The sequence below is a fragment of the Paroedura picta genome, chromosome 8 (genome assembly GCF_049243985.1).
Source record: "Paroedura picta isolate Pp20150507F chromosome 8, Ppicta_v3.0, whole genome shotgun sequence".
Classification (NCBI taxonomy): Eukaryota; Metazoa; Chordata; class Lepidosauria; order Squamata; family Gekkonidae; genus Paroedura; species Paroedura picta.
In genome coordinates, this window is record NC_135376.1 from 57,039,784 (window position 1) to 57,064,031 (window position 24,248).

Genomic DNA, 24,248 nt, shown 5'->3' on the forward strand with positions numbered 1-24,248 from the left:
CTCTGAGGTAGCTACAGGATTCAGGCTCCCACCCCGTGTCATCATTCCTGCCTCTTGCCCTGGGTGCCGAAATAGCCAGGTATGTACCTGAGCATTGGGGCCTGCAATTCAAAGGAAATGATAGTTTTGTCAATGGTGTCGTATCTGTGATGGTCCATTTCACACTTCATGGGGTGTTACAATCCTCACGTTTTAGTTGTGCATCTGTGAACTAGTTCAAAATTAAATGTATTTTATTTATTTATTTATTTATTATTGGATTCATGTGCCGCCCTTCCCGGCAAGCCAGCTATGGGTGTTTAACAACGTGAAATGCAATTACAATTTAAATCGGTAATACAATAAAAAAAAAGTTAGCAATAAAAGCAGTTAAAAACAGTCTTCTCCAGATCAGAGGTCACCGTTCTTCACCACCACACCAAGCAGGGCCTTGGAAGATAACCATCATGGTTGGAAAGGTTCGTAAGGGAGTAGAAAGTCCTTTAGATATGCTGTTTCCCATGCCATTAGGGTGTTAAAGATCAAGACCAGCACCCTGAATTGTGACCAGAAACAGACTCAAAGCCAGTGTAGAAGTGCCAACACTGGAGTAACATGGTCTCTATGACCCACTCCAATCAATATGCTGCCTGCAGCATTTAGCATCAATTGATGTTTCTGAACACACACATTAATATTCGCAACAGTGTTTTTCTAACCCTGAAGGGATGATTAATTGCCAGTAGGCACAGGATGTTATTTCTTTGTTGTGAGCTTTGCTGGTAAACTTCTTTTAAAAAAAAGCATGTTCATCGCTTGTTGATTTTTTTTAAAGCTGTTCTCGGGATTTAGTTAAATAACAGTGCATTCCTAAACATAGTTGCATCCTTCTGAATTGAATCAAACACCCTTTTGCCAGGATCAGCTCCTCTTCTGGGTCATCCTTTCCTTATCAGACTTCCTGGGGGGAAAAGGAGAAGATGCATTCAACATAAGGTATGTTGCCCCCTTTCAAATGTTATGGTGGGGGGGAATACCTGGCATTTGTTTTGTATTTGTCGGAAGGGATCTGGTAGTCTAGAATTCCATGTTTCCCTCCTGGCTGTAAGACCTTGTTGGGTACTGGTACAGCTTCCACAAAAGTGCAAGAACCCTAAACTGGACTTCATGATGGGCTTAAGCTAATAGTTAGGCTTGCACACTTTCCTCCCCTTGTGTAATGGTGGTTTTCTGCAACCTCCTGCTAGTTGGGCTATTCAAACACAGATGTCTGACGAACAGGGGCCTACTTCTTTTTTGCTAACTGGGATTCTTGATTCCAGTTCAACCCTGATTAAGAAGCCTGATTACTGAGGGAGAAAGAGACCTCTAGCTGCTTCTGCAAGGGCATTTTCCCACAAATGAAGCACAACATGACCTTGCTGCCACACAATGCTGTGCTCATCCCAAGCATGATGACTGGGGCTCCTGAAGCTTCCCCTCTTAAAGCAGGTCAAAGGAAAACTGCCTTTGATCCCTTTAAACAGGGAAGAGCCACAGATGAAGCTCCAGGCCACAGCCAATCTGGGGAGGGGGCAGAATGAAGTTCTGCCTAAAAAATGAGAACAGCTAAACTCCGCGGAGGGCTTTGAGAGAGAAGAGTTCTCGGTTAAGGTTTCCTTTGGGTTAGGTCCTTTGGCTTCAGCTTCTTTGAGAGCACTTCTGAGGAACTGGTCATGTCAATGTCACCCAAGATCACACAGCCAGGAGGAAAACTCAGATGCTAATCTGCAAACTGCTAATGGGGAAGTGGGGTTGCTGGGTGGGGGCAATACAATTGCTATTCTGTCAGTGCTTCTATGCTGATGCAAAGAGCAGAAAGGAAGTGGGGAGGGCAAGGATGACACTAGCAGAAAATATAGTGGGTATGGTTGCCAGCCTCCAGGTGGGGCCTGGAAATCTCAATTATAGCTGACCTCCACAGTTCCCTGGAGAAAATAGCAGCTTGGTGGGGGATGGGGTTGGATTCCATGGCATTATACCCTGCAGAGGTTCTTCCCCACCTCAAATCCTCCCTCCCCAGGCTCCACCCCCAAAATCTCCAGCAATTTCCCAACCTGAAGCTGGCAACCCAGTGGGGCAGCTCCTTCCACACCACTACCTGCTGCTTCCATCGCAGTGGCTCCTTTGTGTCCCTACATGTGGCAGCAGCCGATGCCTGTTTTGAACCATTTATGCTTTTGTGGCAGCTGTGCCAGTGTCTCCCAAGGTCACACAGCCAGGAGGAAAACTCAGATTGCTTGGCTGCCAAGCCTCTATGCCAAACAAAAAACAATTTCTCTCCCAAGGTTATGGGAATGACCTATATATAACAGCACAGGCAAAGGCAATGGTAAACATTTTTAACTTTCACATGATAGTCATCAGTGAACCCAGTTTTGTAAATGTAAAACAATTGCAGAGGGAACCACCATTCTTTTAATCTTTCTGTTTAGGCCACTGGAGAATTAGAAGCCTTTCATTAAAAGTACGGTACTTTACTATGCAGAAAATTTTCTAAAAGTAGCAACTGATATAAAAGCCGCAGTGGATGCATCAGCTGGGGAGAAGACCTGGCCAATTGCGCTCTTTATTTTAAAAGCCAGCTAACTATAGCTATTATACATTCACTTTATTTGAAAGTGGTTTCCTCAAAGGAGCGTGTCAGGAAATGAAGCTCCTGGAAGATGTTGGGGCAGTGATAATTTCTGGGGTCTGGACCTACAGAATCGCCCACAACTTTACAAAATAGTTGCCCACCATAATTTAGAACATTTCTTTTGGATTTAGAACATTACAGGAGTTAACAATGTATCTTCACCTGTCATTGATCCTTCTGGATTCATTAACAACTCAGTATGATACTCCTTTAGCAATCTGTGGGCTACATGGAAGATAACTTATAACTATAATTAACTGATGTAAACTGCCTAGATCAGCCTCTGTCAACTTTGTTACCATTGAGAAACCCCTGAAACATTCTTCAGGCTTTGAGAAACCCCAGAAGTGGTGTGATTGTGCAGGACATGGTTAGGAAGCACAGCTGTGTACATGCCCATGTTATGGGAGGACTCTGGGCTGTATTCTCCTACATGCCCACCTGGGGCCCCTCCCCTTCCCACCTCCTCCAGGCCCATCATTGGCTACTGGGGGGGGGGGAGAATCAAATTGGCATGACCATATATGGTCATATCATCCAATAAATGTTTAACAATTTGTTTTTAAAAATTAAAAATTAATGAACCAATTTGAGAAACCCTTCCAGGATTGTCAAGATACCCCAGGGTTTCATGAGATCCTGGATGAGAAAGCTTGGACTAGTCCCATGGATCCAGTGATGGCTTTTTCAGTAGGGGGGTGTACCACTGCCTCCTTAAGCCCCTTGGGGAACTCTCCTGATATTAGGGAGAGGTTCACAATCTCCCTCAAAGGGCCTCTTATCCGCTGGTCATCTGATTTGAGCAACCAGGGCGGGCAGGGATCTAAGAAGCAAGTGGTTACCCTCACTGAACCTAGCAACTTGTCCACTTTGGTTATCAAGAGCCATCTGAAACCATCAAACACTAACCTCTGTGATGACCACGGAGCTTCCAGTTTGTGAACTGTATCAATTATGGCAGGAAGGTCACAGCGGAGCGACAGGACTTTGTCCGCAAAAATAGCTCGATAAAGCCACACAGCTCAAATCCAATTCTCTAGACTTTTGGTGCCCCTCCTTGAGGGCAGTAAGAGACCTAATTACTCTAAACAATTGCGTCGGGTGACAGTTTGCGGACATGATTTCTGTAGTGGAGGAGTATTTTTCTGCTTTCACCACATTCTCATACACCATCATAAGTCTGTGATGGGATGTCCTTGCCGCTTAGTTGTGAGTCTTCCTACACCTTCTCTAGCCGTCTCATTTCCTTCTTTCTCTCCCGAAGCAAAGGAGGAATAATAGATTACTTGGATTAGGATAACAGATTGAAATAATGTAACATAATTAATAGCAGAATGTAATGTAATTTGGAATAGTAGACCGGAATGTACTTCTCTGGTTTGGGGACAAGGAAGCTAACTCTACACAGCCAATTGTTCCACTTCAAAGAAGATGATGCTGTAAGGTCACCTCCATGCTTGAGAGGAGACATATGGAATGTAATGGCAAAGTCACAGTTAATTACTCTTAGCATTATACTATTTATTCATTTATTATTAGTTTTATATATATACCATTCTTCCCTGAAAAGCAAGCTCAGAGCGGTTCACATACATTCACAGGTAAAATCACTCTTAATTATTAATTGAAATAAAACCATTAAAACCAATATAACCAATTCAACACTCCATTGCACATATACATATCTGCTGGTATCCCTAACCCAAGGAATAGTATTTGATATTAGTTTGGGGGAGGGGGGAATACAGAGATGAATGGAGGGCGGCCATTATTCTATTGATGTTAGCTCATTCTAGCCTTAACCGAATACCTGGTGCAAAAGTGCCATCTGAGGTAGTTCTATCAGGGCGCAAGTTTCAGCTGGCAGCTCATTTCACCAGGTGTTGGCCATGGCTGAAAAGGCCCTGGTCCTGGTCAAAGCTAGATGCACAACCCAACACCTTTTTATTGAATGATCTTAAGGTCTTTCTAGGGGCATACTGGCAGAGTCAGTCCCTCAGACATACTGGGCCCAAACCGCATATGGCCCTAAAGGTCAAGACCAACATCTTGAACTTGATCTGAAATTCAACTGGCAACCAATGCAGCTGCTGGAGAGCGGGTCATATATGGGCCCTCCATGATGTCCTGGTAAAGACCTGAGCGGCTGCATTTTGTACCAGCTGTAGGTCAAGGGTAGACCTGCATAGAATGAGTTACAGTAATCTAATCTGGAGGTGACTGTTGCATGGATGACTGTGGCTATGTTTTCCAAGGTCAGATAGGGCACTAGTAGCTTTGCCCAGGACAGATGAAAAAATGCCTGACGTACCACTTTCATGATCTGAACTTCCATTGTTGTTGTTGTTATGTGCGAAGTCGTGTCCGACCCATCGCGACCCCATGGACAATGATCCTCCAGGCCTTCCTGTCCTCTACCATTCCCCGGAGTCCATTTAAGTTTTCACCTACTGCTTCAGTGACTCCATCCAGCCACCTCATTCTCTGTCGTCCCCTTCTTCTTTTGCCCTCGATCGCTCCCAGCATTAGGCTCTTCTCCAGGGAGTCCTTCCTTCTCATGAGGTGGCCAAAGTATTTGAGTTTCATCTTCAGGATCTGGCCTTCTAAAGAGCAGTCAGGGTTGATCTCCTCTAGGACTGACCGGTTTGTTCGCCTTGCAGTCCAAGGGACTCGCAAGAGTCTTCTCCAGCACCAGAGTTCAAAAGCCTCAATTCTTTGACGCTCGGCCTTCCTTATGGTCCAACTTTCGCAGCCATACATTGCAACTGGGAATACCATAGCCTTGACTAAACGCACTTTTGTTGGCAGGGTGATGTCTCTGCTTTTTAGGATGCTGTCTAGATTTGCCATAGCTTTCCTCCCCAGGAGCAAGCGTCTTTTAATTTCTTTGCTGCAGTCCCCATCTGCAGTGATCTTGGAGCCCAGGAAAATAAAATCTGTCACTATCTCCATTTCTTCCCCATCTATTTGCCATGAATTGAGAGGGCCGGATGCCATAATCTTCGTTTTCTTGATGTTGAGTTTCAAGCCAACTTTTGCACTCTCCTCCTTCACCCGCATCAACAGGCTCTTTAGTTCCTCTTCACTTTCTGCCATTAGAGTGGTATCATCTGCATATCTGAGGTTGTTGATATTTCTCCCTGCAATCTTGATCCCAATTTGTGACTCCTCTAATCCCGCATTTCTCATGATGTGCTCTGCATACAAGTTAAATAGGCAAGGCGACAGTATACAGCCTTGCCGAACTCCTTTCTCAATTTTGAACCAGTTAGTGATTCCATGTTCAGTTCTCACTGTTGCTTCTTGACCTGCATATAAATTTCTCAAGAGACAAATAAGATGCTCTGGTATTCCCATCTCTTTAAGTTGCCACAATTTGTTGTGCTCCACACAATCAAAGGCTTTAGCATAGTCAATGAAGCAGAAGTAGACATTCTTCTGGTACTCCCTCGCTTTCTCCATGATCCAGCGTATGTTGGCAATTTGATCTCTAGTTCCTCTGCCTCTTCGAAATCCTGCCTGTACTTCTGGAAGTTCTCGGTCCACATATTGCTGGAGCCTAGCTTGTAGGATTTTGAGCATAACTTTGCTAGCATGAGAAATTAGTGCAATGGTGCGGTAGTTTGAACATTCTTTGGCATTGCCCTTCTTTGGGATTGGAATGTAAACTGACCTTTTCCAATCCTGTGGCCATTGTTGAGTTTTCCAAATTTGCTGGCATATTGAGTGTAGCACTTTTACCGCATCGTGCTTTAAGATTTTGAATAGTTCAACTGGAATGCTGTCACCACCACTAGCTTTATTGTTGCTCAGACTTCCTAAGGCCCATTTGACTTCACATTCCAGGATGTCTGGCTCCAGGTCAGTAACTACCCCATTGTGGTCATCAGGGATGTTAAGCTCACTCTTGTATAGTTCTTCTGTATAATTTTGCCACCTTTGTTTAATCTCTTCTGCTTCTGTGAGGTCCCTACCATTTTGGTCCCTTATTATACCCATCTTTGCATGAAACGTTCTCTTCATATCTCCAATTTTCTTGAAAAGATCTCTGGTCCTCCCCATTCTATTGTTTTCTTCTATTTGTTTGCACTGTTCATTTAAGAAGGCATTCTTATCTCTTCTAGCTTTTCTCTGGAATTTTGCATTCAATTGGGTGTATCTTTCTCTTTCTCCCTTGCCTTTCACTTCCCTTCTCTCCTTAGCTATTTGTAAAGCTTCCTCAGACAGCCATTTTGATTTCTTGCATTTCTTTTTCTTTGGGATGGTTTTAGTTGCTACCTCTTGTACAATGTTGCGAACCTCCATCCATAGTTCTTCAGGCACTCTGTCTATCAGATCTAATTCCTTAAATCTATTTGTCACCTCTACTGTGTATTCGTTGGGGATATGATTTAGTTCATACCTGAGTGGCCTAGTGCTTTTCCCTACTTTCTTCAATTTAAGCCTAAATTTTGCAACAAGAAGCTCATGATCTGAACCACAATCAGCTCCTGGTCTTGTTTTTATTGACTGGATAGAACTTTTCCATCTTTGGCTGCAGAGCACATAGTCAATCTGATTTCTGTGTTGACCGTCTGGTGATGTCCATGTGTAGAGTCGTCTCTTGGGTTGTTGGAAAAGAGTGTTTGCTATGACCATTGTATTCTCTTGACAAAATTCTACCAGCCTGTGCCCTGCTTCATTTTGTACTCCAAGGCCAAACTTGCCTGTTATCCCGGTTATCTTTTGGCTTCCTACTTTAGCATTCCAATCCCCCATGATGATAAGTACATCATTTTTTGGCGTTGCTTCTAGAAGGTGTTGTAGGGCTTCATAGAACTGATCAACTTCATCCTCTTCAGCAGCAGTGGTTGGGGCATAGACCTGGATCACTGTGATGTTGAATGGTTTGCCTTGGATTCGAACTGAGATCATTCTGTCATTTTGGGGATTGTATCCCAAGACTGCTTTTCCTACTCTCTTATTGATTATGAAGGCTACTCCATTTCTTCTGCGAGATTCTTGTCCACAGTAGTATACCTGATGGTCATCTGAATTAAATTCACCCATTCCTGTCCATTTTAGTTCACTGATTCCTAAAATGTCGATGTTCAGTCTTCTCATTTCTTGTTTGACCACGTCCAGCTTACCTTGATTCATGGATCTGACGTTCCAGGTTCCTATGGAATAAAAATCTTTACAGCATCGGACTGTCTTTTCGCCACCAGTTACTTCCACAACTGAGCGTCCTTTCGGCTTTGGCCCAGTCGCTTCATTCATTCTGGCGCTACTCGTACTAGCCGTCTGCTCATCCCCAGTAGCATATTGGACACCTTCCGACCTGAGGGGCTCATCTTCCGGCGTCATATCGTTATGCCTATTGGAACTGTCCATAGAGTTTTCATGGCAAAGATACTGGAGTGGTTTGCCATTTCCTTCTCCAGTGGATCACCTTTTGTCAGAGCTCTCAGCTATGACCTGTCCGTCTTGGGTGGCCCTGCACGGTATAGCTCATAGCTTCACTGAACTACGCAAGCCCCCTTGCCACAACAAGGCAGCGATCCTTGAAGGGGGAAATTCCATTGTTAGGGAAACATCAAAAATCACTCCCAAATTCCTGATGGTGTGTGAGGCTGTCAACTGCACTCTGCCAAGGCAGCAAAGACATATTTCCTTGTCTGGCCCTATCCTGACTAGCCATGGGACCTCTGTCTTTTCAGGGTTCAGCTTCGGATGACTTTGCTGGAGCCACTGTCACCACCTCCAGGCACCTGGCTAATGAATCTGGGGATGTATCCGTCCTACTGTTCATTAACAGGTAGACCTGTCATCTATTTACTGATGGCACCCAAGCCCATATCCCTGAACCAGCTGGGAAATATTGCACATAAAGATGTTAAACAATTTTGGGGAGAGAACTGCACCGTGGGGCATTCCACACAGGAGCTCACATTGGTGATTGTTCCTCCCCAATTGCTACCCTCTGCCTTGACCTCGGAGAAAGAAGACAAACCACTGTAAAGCTAGCCCCCATATCCCCACATCAATAAGGCAGCTCCTGATCAACCGAATCAAGCACTGGTGTAAGATCTAACAAAACAAGCAGCGCTAACCCACCTTGGTCCAGCTGTCATTGGATGTCAACTGCCAAGGCAATCAGAGCTTCCTCAAGGCCTGATCAGAAGCCTGACTGGAATGGATCCAGCACTGAAGTTTTATCCAGTTATGCTTGTAGTTGATTCATGGCTGCCTGTTCAACTACCTTTCCTAAAAACACTAGGTGCAAGACAGGACGATCATTGGTGGGGTCCCATGGATCAAGCAATTTTTTTTCAGTGAGGGTCAAACCACAGTTTCCCATAAACTCCCCATGAATGTCCCCAAAGACAGAATACATCCACCCATGAATCTCCAATGTTGACGTATTTATATCCTTCAGGATGTTTTTATTCAGAATTAAATTGAAACAAACAGTAACCACGTAAACTAAGCTTGTTACTCCTGTTTGATCCTTGAAACTGTTAAACGTCTTCATTATGCTAATTTACTGTTCACCCGCTACCTATATGTACTGGTTATTTTCATTTCATAGTATCTGAAGAAGTGTGCTTGTATACAAAAGCTTATACCTTGGATAAAACTTGCTTTAGGATGCTTTAGGCTGATCCTGCGTTGAGCAGGGGGTTGGACTAGATGGCCTGTATGGCCCCTTCCAACTCTATGATTCTAACTTAGTTGGTTTTAAAGGTGCGACTGGACTCACACATTGTTCTGCTGTTTCAGATCAACACAGCTACCTATCTGAATTTATCTATGTGGCTTTTGGTTTGGGATTTTGCTTTTTGGAAGATAAATCCTAAAACTGGAGAACGTAAAATGCCAGGAAATTGTTAATGGACTATATCTGGAATTTGGACTATGCTTTGTAGGTTCTGTGTAGATAGAGTGACAGTAGGAAAAAATGCAGATATTTATCATATTCATTTCCATAAATGTAACAAAACACTTAGAAACTATCTTCTGTCACATATAATCAACATCAATATGTTGCTTGGGAACAGAGCATGAAAAAAAAACAGTAGAAAAGGAATGGAAGCAAGACAAGAATATCTTGGTATTCGTTGGTTTCAATGATATTCTGTTAGTGAATATTTTGTTTTGGACATGAATTAGGTCATCTCTGGCCTTAGCGTCCAGCAGCCATGTAAACACTAAATAAAGGGATTGTAACGAAGCACCGGCGTTTGGCAAACCTTCCTCTTCCTTTGTGAAAGGGATGGTGCCAATTTGTAGCAGATCTCATCATGCTTGGGCAGGATTTTTCTGCCAAGAAAGGAAAAGCACACATTGTTTTCTATTTATGGCCCGTTGTCCTGCCCTGCAGCTCTTCTGTGACGAGAGTGATTTATAGCGTAAGGTGCTGAAACCAATATTTACCAGATAAACGGATGCCCTACATTGTGAAAGAGCTCAAAGAAAATAACTAGAAAGAGTGAACACGCAGACTCCTGAGACAAGACTTCAAACACAGCCATGTATTGGCTTGAACAGCAGGAATGATAACCTAACGAAGCTTCACAATGCAGACTGCTTTTCCAACCCTATTGCTTTATAATGTGCAAGGAAGATGCTAACCAGCCAGCGTGGTGTAGCGGCTAGAATGTCAGTCAAGAATATGGGGGACCTAGATTCAAATCCCTCTCCTCTGCTGTGGAAGTTCATTAGGTGACCTTGGGCTAGTTATGCCCTGTTACACTCACCTTGGGCCAGTTATGCCCTCTCACTCTATATTCCCTGTCATGTAAGAAGATCATAGTCTGACGAAGGGTGCTTGCACTCGAAAGCTCACACCTGAATAAATCTTTGTTGGTCTTAAAGGTGCTACTGGACTCTGATTTTATTGTTCTACTTCAGACCAACACAGCTACTCATTTGAATCACCCTATTACAGTTGTTGTGAGGATAAAACAGAAGAGGGGAAGATGATATTGTAAGCTGCTTGGGATCTCCCCCGGGGAGAAAGGCAGAATATAAATAAACAAACAGATAATTTAATTTACATTTCTATTTTCGCACTTCATTTTTATGTACTTTTATCCTGTTGTAATCTGCCCTGACTCCACGGAGAGATGGTGGAAACAAATGCAAAACAAACAAACATCTATTTCTTTCTGCTCCACCTGCTGTGCTTCCCCCCTCCCCCCGATAAAGAGTTCAAATGCTTTTTGTTTTTAGCAGTGTGTAATTCAGATGACTACTTTCCCCTGTATATAGCTCTATTAGTTGCTTTAAAAGAGTTTTTCTTCTATTTTTATTCACAGCCCGATCGTAGGCATCTGCTTCAGCCATAGTGGCACAAATAATGATTTGCCCAGCTGCAAGCGAATATTGTCCTATCGCTGCCTAGTAAAGGGGATGGGGCCTGTCATCTGTTCTGCCCTGCTTGCCAAGTTCCTGCCCTCCAAACATTATGCCTACATTTTTCCACTGCGGATTCTGTGAACTACAATGCTGCACAAACAGCAGGGGAGAACCTAGCTGATTATCTTCTCTGCTAATTTCCGAGAAGTGTTAATGGTTTTGCTACAAGGAAGCAGGGCTTATAATTGAGTTACGCACTTACACCACCCAGCCCTGTAAACTTTAATGTTCACTTTACTATATGTGGTTAGCTTCTTATGAGCTGTATAACATTTTCAAAGAGGCCATTCAGAAAAGAATTTCTGGGGCAATCAAAAAACCCAAGCCAAGGAGGAGAGTCACGCAACAAACAGTAAAACATTAAAATAACAACTGGCATTTTCTTTGTAATTACAAAGAGTTAACCTGGTGCAGCTTACTACAGAATGCCTATCAGCTGCTTCAGATCAGATTTCCAGGTCCAGTAAAACAACAGGATAATAGAAAGAAGAAGCTGAAGCAGATAAGGCTCTTGTACGTGTCCTAGGAGTTTAATTCTAGGAAGGAATAAAGGCAGGCTATAAATGTAGTAGTTAAGAGAAAGACTAGAATGTTAATTTGTTGATATTTTTGCTTTATCATTAGTGGATCTGGGATTTCCTTATGGGAAGATTTGATATATAATTCACTGGGCCCACAATCCAACCAGTACACTCCTCAGCAGCACCCGGGAAAGCTTTTACTTTTTCTCCCATACTGTAACCCACCGTTTTTTTTTGTTTTTTTTTACAGCTCTAGATTTTGCAACCCAGTTTGTAGCCATGCTTTAGCTCAGGAATTCCCAACCAGAGGTCCATGGACCCCTGGGGGTCCACGGGAGTTCTGAAGTGGCATGTTATGGGGGGACTCTGGGCTGTCTTCTCTTCTTACTAACTGTAATGGGGCAGAACTGCCACAGTAGTAGTAAAAGGTGGGAGGGGGAGGAGCAAAAGGAGGGCTAAGGGTGTGGGTACTGTAAGGTGACCAGACGTCCCTCATCCTGGGACAGTCCTGTTTTTTAAAGATTGGTCCCACATCCCGTGGCAGTTTCTAAAAATCCCGATTTTTAGGCACTCATTGTCTTTTAGGGTTGTGCAAAGCAGCCATCGAAGCGGCCGTTCCCGCCTGTTGCAGCCAGCACCATGTCGTGGGCGGGGTGGACTGGGGGGCGGCGCAGTGGCAGGTGACAGTAGACAATATCTATTGCTCGCGTCCTGGCCTTTCGGGGGGGGGGGTTGTGTGTTTCAGTCCAGAGGAGGGAGGGGGAGGGGGAAGCGAGGCTAGGCGGTGGGGGGCAGGGCAGGGCCCCTCCCCTGCCCTCCACCAGCATAGCCATGGTTGTTGCCGCCACCGCTCTATCTTGCCTGGTCTGAGCTGCTTCGAGAACCAGAATATTGGGGCTGCTGCTCAGCCAGAGGGAAGGAAGGAGGGGGCTCAGCTGGGCCCAGGATGCCGCCTCTGCCACCATGGCCGGGCTGGCCCTCTTCCCAATGCGGTGCCTGCCCCACCCCCCTGGGTTGCCCCATGAAACACCTGTGGCCATCGCGGAGGGGAGGTGCACACACCCAGTTCTGATGCCGCTCCTGGTTCCTGGTTGTCGTGCACAGGCCACCCTGCTCGGTCCCGCTGCCCCCAGCCCCCCCAGTCAGTGCCAAGGTCTGGGAGCAAAGCGGCCTCTGGGGAGCAGGCAGCGTGGCTCCCCACCCCCCTCATGTGATACTCTGCTGCGTGCAAGGCCTGGCCCAGCGGCTGCTCCACTTCAAACCTTCCCTCCTTCGGGCCTGACCCCCGCCCACTTGCCCTCCCACTGAGCCTGATGCCGTGGCCTCATTCACTCCCCAGCTTCCTGCATCAACTCTTTCAATCCCCCCCCCCCCCGGTAAATGGTGTCCTCCTTTAGTATTGTTAAAATCTGGTCACCTTAGGATAGTGATGACCCTTCCAGGGGTGTGGCAAGGGATGTGTCCAGCTGATATCACTTCCAGGGCTCCTTGAAGTCTGAAAAATTATTTCAGGGGCTCCTCCACAGTCAAAAGGTTGAAAAGGGCTGTTCTGGCTCATGGCTTCCTCTCCTGTCACAAAGTCACCACTTCCCACGCTTCTCAACTTCTCCTTCTCCGATATGAGGTTCCACATAAAGGTACCTTCCTCCCCAAAATGGAAACCATCACTGCTTATTGTTTTTATTTGTTCCAAATTATCTGTCTTTGTATCAGCATGAGGCTCTTGATTCCTCCCTTCTCTCTCTTGCTCACACCAATATATAATGTCCTTCACACAGGTGTTCAGAGCAGAATAACAAGTCATGTTCCAGAATAGACGCCTGGTGAAGGGCATGGAGGGACAACGTGACCCAGCCTCTCAGTTTACCAGGTGGTTTTAGATTTCCTGTGAAAAATACTGCTGACTATTGAGATTGCTTTGAATGCATTTTGTCGCATATGTCCTGGAAGACAATCAACACCTTAAAGCATTATAATTGCTTCAGGGCAGCTGCTCTAAGGTGTAGACAGCTGAGGGAAATCACCTGAAACTGGTAGCAATGCTCAGTATCTCTTATCCTGAGAGGTGGTTACCACATTCTGTTGAACATCACAGGAAAGAATTCCAGTGATGCCTCCACTAAATAAGCATATTGGGAGAGAAAGAAGTCTAGAGGATGGCAGTCAGGTGCCTTTGTTTTGGACAATTCTACAATGAATCCAGCTACCCACCCAATTCTCTTGCAGCCCATTTACTGAATTCACATCCTGGTTAAGGGCCCATATTTTCTTTTGTTGGTCCGGTACAGGACCGAAGTTTTGTGACACTGGAAAGCATGCTAGCATTGACAGTGCAGCAAAGAGACTCTATATAATGGTATCTTACAAGGAAGTGAATGCTCTGGAGTTTCACATTGAGTAGGACTGCCAGAGTTCTTTTGCTGCCTGCTCTACCTGTGCCTTTAAAAGTAGATGTGGACACAAGTAGAAAGTCAAATTGGCTTCTAAGGTGATTGATACAGGTTTGCCTAAGTAGTTCCTGTGGGTCAGGGTACTGTTAGTTGCAGGACCAAGGCCAGTAAAAAAAGTAAAACCAATCCTATTGCAACTATGCAGCACAACTTGCATATGCTGTTGCTAGGGATGCCAGTACCCAGAGGGAACCTGCGGATCTCCTGGAATTATAACTCCTCTACAGACTAAAGAGATCTGGAGGAAATGGCTGCTTTGGAGGGTAGACTCCACAGTATTGTGTTCTTCTGAGGTCCCTCCCTGCTCCCTTCTGGTTCCACCCCAAAATTTCCAGGTATTTCCCAACCCAGAGGTTGCAACTGTCTGTTGTTCAGAGTCCCTGCTTCTACAAAAGGAAGCAAGGCTACAGACTGGTCAAATACAGCGGGGCTTAATTTCGATCAGCCAAATGAGGTATCTGTACAAAAGTAAGACTGAGGTACATTGCAGATGGATGTTTTTAAAAATGGACTGAGCTCATATGCCCTAAATAAGTTCATGATACATAGAAATTTAACAGTGGCATTTCCCCCATACAGGATCCTGAAGAGGGCAACTCTTAGCAGCAGCCTCATGCATGGACATTTAGCAAGTGAAGTTTTTTCTGGTATTTAGGAAAAACTTCTTTGATCTCTGCAAGGCAGTCTTCAGAAAGACTTCAGGTGTTAAAAAGCTGATAACCTTATTCCAATAGAGCATTGTTTTCTACTGCAAGGTGAAGCATATTTTTCTTTCTGAATTAAAGCTGGAGAAACAGGACTCATAAGAAAAGTGCCAACTCAACCTGTATCTCATTTGATTTATACTACCATCAATTTAAACCACAGGAAGAAGATTAGAGACCCTTCTAGATATCCCACAGGAAATCTCCTTCAGAGTACTATTCAGGTAGCTGTCAACCTGAATGCTGATGCCAATCTCTACCTCCTCCCCCATGAATTGAATACAATCATGGATATTGTTCTGAGTATTAAATATTTTAAAAGGAAGTAATGCAAATTCTTTAGCGAGGCTTCAAAGATACATTTCACAGCAGAAATCTAAATGCCTGGCAATATTTTTAGCAAACATTTTTCTATCTATGTGATTGTCAACTGAGATAGCTAGAATGTTACTTTTTGAATATAGGTGATGATTTTAGAATTCCTTTTAAACGTATAGCTGTTCTCTTTTACAGATCTCAGAAGAACAACTATGGAAATAGCTTTGCAGCAGAAAAAGCTATTCCTTTATCAGTATTACTTATCTTTAAAACGGAGATGGCTGCCTGTTCTTCTCAAGTGATTGAAATCAGAAAGCCAATAAGGTGGCTCAATACTCAAATAAAGAAATGGTGACAGGTGATCTCAGGTAAGTGTCAGAGGTGCAACAACATGGAGTATCACAGTTTCAGTGCAAGACCATTCTTTCTAATGAGTTTAGAGGATGGTTCTTTTATCAGTGTTTGATGCATACCTCCTGACGTGAATTGCCCTCTGCATTCCGTTCTTGAACCCCACAGCAATAGAGGAGGTGTCAAGAAGTAGATGGGAGTCTTTTGTTACAGAAGAACTGAGTGCTGCAGCTCACTATTCTTCCATACTCTAAATCTGAGTCATTCTGAAATTTTATGGGCAGTGTTAGCAAATGTCAGCATACCTCAATCTGCAAATATTTTTTATACAATACCCGGGAAATGCTACTGGGCTAGTACATACTTAGTATGCCACAAAAGGAGCCTAGCTCATGGATGGATTATGAATCCTGACCCTTCCCCACAAGGAAACTTCTCCTTTGTTGGGATTAATTCTAAAGTTTCTTGGGCCGTGATCCCCCAAAACTGCTAGATTTCTTGTAAATGGATCACAAACCTTTTCCTATCCACCACATAATAAATGTGTTTTAACCCAGGGGTAGTCAACCTGTGGTTCTCCAGATGTCCATGGACTACAATTCCCATGAGCCCCTGCCAGCAAATGCTGGCAGGGGCTTATGAGAATTGTAGTCCATGGACATCTGGAGGACCACAGGTTGACTACCCCTGGATTAATTATTATTATTATTATTATTATTATTATATTTATATTTATACCCCGCCTCCCCCCGAAGGCTCGAGGCGGCTTACATTAACCTATCTGTGGGCTTCTGCTATGAAGATCCAGCAACACTGAGTAACTTGATTATAGTTTTTGCTAGAAGTGAGAGAAGCAATGAGGTCTGGCTTAGACATGGTCATGCTGGGCGGAAGTCACATGTATGTCCACATATACAGTTACAGCCTAAATCTGGGGGTGACTTTCCATCCATAAACTAATCTTTTGAAACCCTCCACAAACAATAGCTTATCATTAAAAAAAAGGCATCCCTTTGTGTACTAGAGCTGTTGGTCACCTGCCGGGGAGTCTTCAGCACTGGAAAAACTACAAATCAATATAAATAATTTATATTTTAACATGTTTAATCACTTATCAAAAATGTGGAGAAACTACAGTGTCTGTTTTCAGTTTCAGTTCATTTGATATAAAATCAGCTTTAAAACTTGCCACATAAAAGAAGAGTTGGTTTTTAAACCTACTTTTTACTACCCTAAGGAGTCTTGTTTACAATTGTCTTCCCTTCCTCTCCCCACAACAGACACCCTGTGAGGAAGGTGGGGGTGAGAGAGCACTGACAGCACTGCTCTATGAGAACAGCACTATTAGCCCAGGTCACCCAGCTGGCTGCATGTGAAGAAGTGGGGAACCAAACCTGGTTTGCCAGATTAAAAGCTCTTAACCATGACACCAAGCAAATAAATTCAATAGTGTCATTATAATCTAGCCTTGTTTAAGGACTTAACCATCTGCTTACGTATGTTGTGTCCCTTCATGCAAAATTTAGTGACATTGCATGTTCTTTCTGAAGAATGATAAGAGAAGAAATGGGGTATAGAACTGCTCTGATTTTCCTGGGAGTTTATTCAGAACTGGTGTGATGTATTGTTACTCTCACTATAATAGGAACAATGCAATAATAAATGCTCAACAGACCCGCTTGGCAGGGACATGGCCATTGTAAATAAGAAATACAAAGGTATCTGTCTTCCAAAAAGGCAGGACATTGAAGGGACTTCTAGTGCTGCTAAATTACAGTGCAGACAGATGCATTTTTTGTGTATGAGTGTTTGGAAGAAAGTCCCACTGACTGGCTTCTGAGTAAACAAACATAGATTAGTCACAGCAATTGTTTCTGAATAAAAATTTGCTAAGACAATTAGTATATCAAACAGAAAATGGTAAGCCTACATGGCACAGTGATATTGCCTGCAATACTTCTTTAACACCCATTTGTTTTCGCTGAGAGACAATGATGTGCGTGTATGTGTCTGCATTAAAATACTGAGACCATAATAAGTGTTTGTTTGTGGTTTGGGCAATTCTGGCTGGACTCTAATTTAGATGAATAACCAGAAAACAACAGAAGACAACTCTCTTAAAGCAAAATGTCTTAATTTTATACAGTGATTTCTTCCGATAGCAGCCCCATTGATATCAGGGAATTCACATGTAATCCAGATGTTACATTGGCCTCTCTTAAATCCCAGTCATGGCTTCCTATCCTATCCAGCTTCAAATCTAACACAAACTCCTTGTGTTCCTCCCCCACCAGCCTTTTTAGCCTAGTGTGGAAAGCCACATTTGCAATTGGCAGTAACCAAAAGAGCCACATTACTACTGAGTGCGCAGTGTGCCAACCCACCAAATATGTCTCTCCCTATTGCTGTTGAACCTGATCCAGCACTTCCCTGCCTTTCCATTATTGACTCAGAATTTATTAATTTTTTAATTTAGATCCTGCCACTCCCATAAATACACATTACCCCCCCAAACAATAATAAAATTCCTATAAAATCTACTCCCCAGGCAGCAAAAGATCCCCCCCCTCATGATGACACAGTGCCTCGGGGAAATTACAGGGGTGCCTGATGACCTGGCTAGCCAGTGAGGGGCCCAGGTCTAACCTGCCATGGCGTCAACCAAAGACCTGGCGGAAGACCTCCATCTTGTAGGCCTTGTGGAACTGTAGGGACCCTCAGCTCTCCTGGGAGCTCATTCCATCAGATTGGGCCAGGACCTAAAAGGCCCTGGCTCTGGTCGAGGCCAGGTGAAACTCCTTCAGGCTGGGGATATCCAACAAGTTCATACTTGCAGAGCAAAGAGCCGTGTGGAGGGCATAAGGAGACAGGTGGTCCTGCAGATAGGAGGGGCCCAGATCATGAATGAGGCATAGCAGCAGCAGCCCAACAGTGAAAGTCACATACCAAACCTCCTAGGGGAGAGCAAGCTTGGAAAAACTATCAGCAAGCTACTGTGCCCAACTTTGTCTGCTCCCAGTAGTGGCCTAGGCACTGTAATAAGAATACAGAGGCTATGAGGAAGGGGATGAGGGTACTGAAAAAGAATTTCTCTTGCCTTTCATCCTGGCATGGGTCCTGAAGCTCACAGTTTACTCAGACTACTGTACTTGCAATAGCACCTATTTCAAGGTGTGAATCCATAAGCCTTATGGAATAATGGCATTGCTTACCTTCTTGGAACATGGGACAGATGCTGCCTTGGGGACCAGTGCCTTGGTACCTTTTCTTTCCCACTGACTGCCCATTGTCTGCTTATGGTGAAGAACCAACCATCTTTTCCAATGGTGAAAAAAGGAGGGCAGATGTGACAAATCAAAGCCACATCAAGTCTTCAGTAGGCTTTTACCAACCAATCACCACTCTCTGGTGAACTGGCTAATCAGGAACGTGTGTGGGGGGAGGTGTTGATGGAAGCAGACAGTTAAACTGCCATGGCAGGGTTACAAGAAAGAATAAGATGGAGTTATGAAATCAGGTCATATCTAAAAAATCCTCATGTCAAGAAGAAGAAGAAGAAGAGGAGTTGGTTCTTATATGCCGCTTTTCCCTACCCGAAGGAGGCTCAAAGCGGCTTACAGTCGCCTTCCCATTCCTCCCCCCACAACAGACACCCTGTGGGGTGGGTGAGGCTGAGAGAGCACTGATATCACTGCCCGGTCAGAACAGTTTTATCAGTGCCGTGGCAAGCCCAAGGTCACCCAGCTGGTTGCATGTGGGGGAGCGCAGAATCGAACCTGGCATGCCAGATTACAAGTCCGCACTCCTAACCACTACACCAAACTGGCTCTCAAGAAAGGAACTGGAAGGGAAAACCATAAACCAGGGGTGGTCAAACTGCGGTCCTCCAGAAGTCCATGGACTACAATTCCCATAAGCCCCTGCCAGTGTTTCTGGCAGGGGCTCATGGAAATTGTAGTCCATGGACATCTGGAGGGCTGCAGTTTGACTACCCCTGGCATAAACCATTCTAACAAGCATCAATATCTCAGTAAGATGCTTTGGCTGAAAGCCAGGTTTGAAGGCCACACAGTAAATTGTTAAATGAAACATGGTATCTTTCAATTGGATCAGTATTGGTGAACTACTAAGTTTTTTACCCTTGATCAGTGCATCAAAATAAAATTTCTCCTTCAGGAATTAGCCATCTCAACCTACATTTAATCCACAAAGCACAGTGCACAACGTTCAAAGAACCCTCAGATGTTTTGACTGGTAAACCAGCTTTTTAAAATCACACTACCATTTTTTCTACAAATACGACACCTTAATAAAATAGAAATGGGCACAGAAATGACCCTGGCATTTTGGTCCTTACCTGCCTCCTGTCCTCAATGAAGAACTGTAACAGAGGGGTCCTCACCCCTCCCCCAAGGTTTTTATCTGAACTTTCCTATACAATTGGATGAAGATTATGAATAAATAAATATAATAAATAAATAAATAAATAAATAAGATGAGGTTAAGGAATCTGGTTCCTATGCAATGCAAGTTAAGAGCTAAAACAAGGCAGAAAATTTTCTGAAGGAGGGAATGAATAGCACATGGCTTTCTTTCAACATTCCTTCTGTTTTACCAACCCACACATTTCCTGTCTGCCAGCAACTGCCAATAAATTGCTAATTTTTTTTAGCAATGCCAGGCCCATGAAATCCCCATCTAGACGTGAATTCAAGAATGATGTGCTTCTAACCTCTTTTAGTAAGAGGTTAGGTGCAATGGACTTAAATTCGAGATACTCTACAGTATAAAAAGCATCAAATTAGATCAGTGAAGGCCCACATCAGCCCTGCACGTAATACATGCACGATATGTTTAGGAGCAGGCTTCACATTCAGATGCTGGTGACCAATCTGTTCAAGAAGTGCTACCCTACAATAATACTATGATAACAATTACCATTTAAAAAGGGATCAGAAATAAACATTTAATCTTCAGAGCTGTCTCAGTGGAAGTTACGAAATACCCTCCACCTGTCCTTGCTCAGCCAAGAACAGAGAAAAACAGATTAAACAAATGATTTTCTCTGTCCAGATAAGAGGGTTTTGAATCAGAATGACTCAATGATGGGAGAGAAAAGAAAGGGACCAATGACAAAAACAGAAATTAAACAGGGTTGGGGAGGTGAGGACAAAGCAGAAGCAAACAAGTTAGTCTTGACATATTCTGCAGAAAGACGTATGTTGTTGGGATGGATCCATCTCAGCAGCCAATAGAATAAGCACATCTATAATAGCACATTGGCTTGTATTGCAAAGATACTAAATGGCTTTGTAAGTTGACAGGATGGCATAAACAATATGTGGGCTTTAAAAAGAATTTAGACAGCACAAAATGAGACAGCTTTTCATAGAAAAACGAAGCAGCTGCAGTTTGAAACCTAAAGTATAATAAAATCTACAATATGCATGCCTATTTAAGTCCTATACTGTTAAACATAGATTTTCAAATATGTAAAATTAGGGCAAGGGAATAAGCTATTTGCCCATATGGATTACTGCAGGCTTCTTTCTGAATAGCAAGGGTGAGCTTCATTAATTCAAGACTAAATATAGTATCTATAGATTCTCCTGGCCATTGTCATGTTGAACAACCAATGCTTCATGAAGGATAAAGTTTCTCTGTATGGAATCACCCTTTATTATCCAGGCCAGTATGTATCTAGGTCAAACTATGGGACTGTTGACATTTTCATCCAAAACAAATGTCTGTCTGATTTTTTCCCCTTATGGCATGCCTGTCAATAAATGATGTCTAAAGAAAAAACAATTAAGGAATATTTGACCCAGAGGATGTCATTAGAACCATTCAATATTCTGCTCCAATGAAGTCGTCCTCATAGGCTGAAATTTGTGTACATAGTATGTGAGTCTTATAAGCCAATGTGATGTTTCCTCCCTCTCTCTTCAGTGCTCCATTGCAAGGACAAATATAAAAGTTCTCACTGTTCTACTTTTTGGCTTGCTGTGGTATTCTGCACTCTGAATGTGTCAAGAGAGAGGGTCAGGGAGGTGCATCTCTGTTGCAACAGCCATGACAGTCCTGGAGGAAGACATTTGCTGTCTGAATAACTTTCAGCCACTTCTATCAGCTTCCTAGTTCCAAAGAATAAAATGAAATTAAATAAATGAATGCATACCTCTTCTGTTACTTACCTGAGAGAGCATCACAGTCAAGTGACTACCCCTAAAGAGGTAGAACTGGCCTGTTGGAACACTCTGCATAATCAGACCAGGGCCCTGCAGGATTTAAATCAGTTCTGCAGGGCCTGTAAGATCCAGCTGTTCTGCCAGGCCTACGGTCAAGGCCCAAAAAAGAACATCTAGATTACTGGCCTCCCTACCTGAGGATCCATTCACCTCATCTAAATCACCCAAACCCTTAACATTAGGCAGCCCCCCTCTTTAAGAGTATGTATTGCATAAGAGGAAGTGTTTTAAAACTGCTTTTAATCATGGATTATTTTGTAATTTATTGTGAATGTATTGACAAATTGATTGTTGTGAGCCACCCTGAGCCAGACAGGGAAGGGTAGCATATAAGAATAAAATGATGACGATGATGATGAACATAGCCTATGGACATCAAATAACAGAAAAGGGCTTGTGGGTTTCCTGAAAGTACTTGGCTAGCCACCCTTGGGAACAAGATACTGAAATAGATGTTGTTCTTATATTCATATAAGGTTACAATCTAAAAACATAACAAAGGGGGGAGTTAGAAAAAAGAGGGATGGAAACAGAGTTTCCAGACTTTTTAAATAATTTCTTTCAGAATTATGAACACTTGCAGCTTCTAATATGAATCGCTCTCTGAAACAAGGCCCTTCCTTTTGGGGAATTCTAATGTGAACACAACTGTTCTAATGTGATATCACAGTTCCATCTAGTGCATGCTGTCCTAAAAGTCCAACAAAAAAAATCTGTATGCAAACTCTGGGTTGGTCTGCACATTTCCCACATCTTGATGCATGTAAAGTATTGCATTTACATCAATGTGGTGATTGCAGTCGTGCTGACATTAAATTGGCATAACTCAGGGAATATTCAGACTGGCTACCTTGAAAACACTGCTCTAGTATCTTTAGTCACCTCCAGATTAGATTTCTGTAACTCGCTCTACTACCCCTGTCTCTGATCCGGAAACACCAGCTAGTACAAAATGCAGCTGCTAGGGTCCTCACCGGCACACCTTGGAGGGCCCACATCCAGCCTGTGCTGAGGCAGCTGCACTGGTTACCAATTGCTGTCCGGATCCGGTTCAAGGTTCTGGTTTTAACCTTTAAGGCTTTACGTGGGCTGGGACCCTGAGCCTCCGGGGAGGGCGGTATAGAAGTATGATAAACTGCCTAGTGCCCTATGCCCCCCGCAGGGCTCTGCGCTCTGCGAGTGAGAATCTTCTGGTCGTTCCCGGCCCTAGGGAAGCACGCCTAGCCTCAACCAGGGCCAGGGCCTTTTCGGTCCTGGCCCCCACCTGGTGGAATGAGCTCCCGGGTGAGCTGCGGGCCCTGCGGGACCCTTTAACGTTCAGCAGGGCCTGCAAGACGGAGCTCTTCCGCCAGTCTATGGTTGAGGCTGGGGCTGCCGGGGTACATCGACTGCTCTCCCCCGGGCTTCTTGAACATCGTTGACCTCCTTCTCCTCCACCCCCCCCCCTTTTTAGGAATGGGGGTAGGAAGGGGATCTTATTATTGTGCCGCCATGTTGTGACATTTTAAAGTCTTTTAATGGGAGTTTTAATGGGGTTTTTAAGACACTGTAACCCGCCACGAGGCATTTGGGAGTGGCAGGAAATAAATCAAAATAATAATAATAATAATAATAATAATTTAAACCTGCCCCGCGGCGCACTGCGCTGCGGAATAAATAAAGGAGTAAGGGCTCTGTGGGAGGAGTTAGGGCAGGACCACTCCAGGATAAAAACTCGGAGAGGGCCACTCAGGGGCCAAGTGGCCAATTGGGAGGCGCGCATAGCACGCCTCCCTATTGGCCACTTGGTCCGCCCCGGACTCCGCATCCACACTCCGTCCCCATATGGTTCGTTGCCCGGAAAGGAGCAGGGCGGCTGTGTCAAAGACGCGGCCGCCCTGCTCCTTTCCTGGCAACGAACCATCGCCCTTCCCTCCCCATTTCGACTCCCCACCGCCGCCACGAACAAAGACTCCCCTCGCCATGGCCCCGCCGCCCTGCGCCCGCCATGCGAACGGACCGCTTCCTGCCCAGCCTCTACTGAGCTGAACTGCTCCACTGCCCAGACGCCCTCTCTGCCACCTAGACGCACTCTCGGAGCCACACCGCCACCACTGCCGCCGCAGTTCTGCTGCGGCCCGCAATATGGCCGCCTGCCTCAGGCCCACCTGCGCGACAACGAACCTCCCGACCGCTGAGGAGCTTCCACCGCCACACAGATGCCCGATGGTAGGCCGCTTCCCCGCCATGCGAACCCTGGCCCCGCTCACACCTTCTGGAGGGAGGCTTCTGGAGGGGGAGGGAGGCTTCTGCGGCCCCACCGACGCTGCGGCCGCCCTCACTCGCCCGTGCCACGCTGTCCAGCCCTACCCTTAGGGACTCTGTGTGGCCCGCCGCTGCCAGCTAGCGCCCATTTTATGGCGAGTAAAATGGGCTTTCAATCTAGTTACCTAATTAAATACAGAATTTCTGGGAAACATTTAAACTGATGAAAAACACTAATGTATAAGAATGTTTGCAAAGAATAAAAATGCTTTTCCTGGTTCTTATATGTCTGATATTTAATGCCATATGTGTTGTTGCGTGTTTGACAGCTGTGATCAATTTGCTGCTCTACTAAT

General features: G+C 44.4%; 2 long non-coding RNA genes across 2 annotated transcripts in view; both read right to left on the reverse strand.

Moving 5' to 3' along the window:
* The window catches only part of LOC143843593 (uncharacterized), a 29,369-nt gene that overhangs the window by 2,214 nt on the left and 2,907 nt on the right, over window positions 1-24,248 (reverse strand). The window lies entirely within an intron of this gene.
* LOC143843594 (uncharacterized) lies at window positions 216-19,224 on the reverse strand. The gene is made up of 2 exons (XR_013233604.1): window positions 18,613-19,224; window positions 216-940 (listed from the first exon to the last, which is right to left on the reverse strand). It is a non-coding gene; the product is annotated as an uncharacterized LOC143843594 (long non-coding RNA).